The following is a 2555-nucleotide window of genomic DNA, read 5'->3' as shown; positions in this document are numbered from 1 at the left end:
TAAGTGCATTCTTTTCTTCCAGCCAAATTTTGGGGGGGGGGGGGGGGCACCGATAAACAAGATTACTGCAAACGCACCAGTGAACTACGTGCACAAAGGACGAGTCGACTTGCAAGACAAGTGTGTACTTAGCAGAGGTGATTCTGTCTTGGCGAGGGCTATAAATGATTTTAAGATAAGAGCCATCGTATCGTAAATGGGGGGTACCATTTAACCCCTTAAGTTCATAAATAGCTTATCGGAAATTCAATTTCATTTAAGACACCCCAGACGATCGTAAATGGACCCTTGTAACATTGGTTTTACTTAGTTTACATCAATAAATTCACCCTTCTATGAATTGTGAACAAACACAAACTAGAAAGAATTTGACGGTTGTCATTGATTAGGTGTATTCACAATCAGAGGTCAAAATGAAATCCTACAATCAAATTTACAGATTTACGGTTGTCATTGAGTAGTACTTTGAATTGACATCTATGAGTTAACCCTTCTACGAATCGTGAATAGAGACAAAGTTTAAGGAATTAGAATAGGTTTTATTTGCAATCAGAAGTCAAATTGAAATCCTACAATCGGATTTACTGATTTACGGTTTTCATTAAGTAGTACTTTAAATTGACATCAATGAATTCACCCTTCTACGGATCGTGAGTAAAGACAAATTATAATAAGGAATAAAGCATTCCAGTAAAGCTAAAATGCAGAAGAATGCGAGGAAGAAGAAAACGGAAATCACTATGCTTTTAAACGTTACTTCCGTTTTCTTGTTCCCTGCATTCTTCTGCATTTCAGCTTTACCAGAATACTTTATTAGATTAGGTTTTATTCACAATCAGAAGTCAAATTGAAATTTTTAAATTATTTTGAATTTTTAAAATTATTTCAGTTCATTCAAATCAGGAGACACACTCACCCACTAATGCACAGAATTCTACTAGTTAAAAATGAATAAAAATGATGAAGATAGTAGCCCCCCAAATTAGTCCTGTTGACGGCCCCTGAACCTTTGCTAATCCTCGAACTATACGCAGGTATTCAAGGTACTGGAGGCGCGGTTTTGGGGCGATGGGGTCGAGATCGTTGTGCCCCATGAGTGGGGTGTGGAGTACTAATGAGCCAAATTTCAAGTCTCTATGGATTTAGGTTAGGTTGTTGGTTGTTTGTGCGTGTACGCGGCCTGCAGGAATCCGCACAATCGATCGGCTTACCTTCGTCGGCACTTGAACAGATGACCACACCCGCACGTATGCGTTCTTTAAGAGTGGTGATGGTGAGGACACGAGTGAACTCCGGTGAACTTAGCTTGGCAGCAAGGACAATGTCGTGACTTGTCTTGTCCAGGTCCAGGCACCATCAGCGCGGAGGAGCACACGGGAGCTGTATAGGAGCCACCCGAGTGGCCGAAGCGGGGCCCCCGGGGTCGGGAGTTCGGCTCGGCCCGGCGCTCTCGACTCTGTCTCTGTCTATTGCGCCCGAAGGGCATTGCAGCTGTGACAGCTGTAGTCTGGAGAATTCCTTAAATTGTTAAATATTGCTGGCCCGAGCAAAGAATAAAGTTCTATTAATCACACATTAAGTAGTACATTTCCTGCGCAATTAAGGCGCATTACCGAACAATAAATGCGCTGAACATGAAATGCGCTGAACATGTGTTACCTAAAAACAGTATTAGTGGTGCATATGCAAAGTGCAACAAAATGTCCCGCACTTAATGTGTAAAAGCGCATAAAATGCGGTAATGCCCGTAAGAAGTACATGAGCGATTCAAGAGTATACCCAGTACCCTTTACTTTCAGCCTATTTTCTTAATTTTCACTGAACTAAATTTTATGAAAACGCAAAATTTAGTCCGCAAGGACAATATTAGCAATCAAGTTGTTGACCGTGCCCACCACACACAATTAATATATTTAGTATGCCATTACATTTTTTAAAGCGGTCTGTAGATTAAGATCTCCAGAAATCCTCTGACTTTATTTGATGCGCTTCCTTGTAAATATATATTAAAGATTAAATTTAAGCATAAACTATAAATTTGAAGAACTACTTAGTTTCATCACCAAGTATCAGAATATTTTCTTTACGATAATGTAGAGGCTATATCTATGAGGAGGGTTTAACTTAATTCTATAAGAACATGAAATTTGATTCTGCTGTGATCTGCAGCAGTGGTTTCATGAGGGTGGTGTGGTAATCGGGTAAGTAAACAACGAAGGGCTTTGCTTTTGATCTGTCAAAATTTCAGAAGCGTTATTGTATACAGCTATTTGTTTCATGTATATCATTGCTGACTTTGTTTCAACTCTTAAAACTCTTAAGATAAAAACTTTTTGCTATTATTTTTAATTATTTGTTTTTAATTGGTTGATCTATTATGTAGTTTAGTGAGTGGTGAAAACTCAAAATTGACTACTTAACTTAATGTCTGGACTTCTATGAATCACTCATTAGCTTTAATCAAAAGACACGTTCCTATCAGTCTTTATCAATTATTCAACAAAAGTCAGCTGACAGTTGCTAAGTGCATTCTTTTCTTCCAGCCAAATTTTGGG

General features: G+C 38.8%; 1 protein-coding gene across 6 annotated transcripts in view; it reads right to left on the bottom strand.

Annotated features, from left to right (window-relative positions):
* Window positions 1-2555, bottom strand: part of LOC113209418 (uncharacterized) — a 78642-nt gene that overhangs the window by 61555 nt on the left and 14532 nt on the right. The gene's annotated exons all lie outside the window — the stretch shown is intronic.

This window comes from Frankliniella occidentalis, unplaced genomic scaffold (genome assembly GCF_000697945.3).
Source record: "Frankliniella occidentalis isolate FOCC.00 unplaced genomic scaffold, Focc_3.1 Scaffold295, whole genome shotgun sequence".
NCBI classification, from domain to species: Eukaryota; Metazoa; Arthropoda; class Insecta; order Thysanoptera; family Thripidae; genus Frankliniella; species Frankliniella occidentalis.
The sequence above is the reverse complement of the archived record's forward strand: the minus strand, read 5'-3'. Positions and strand labels throughout refer to the sequence as shown.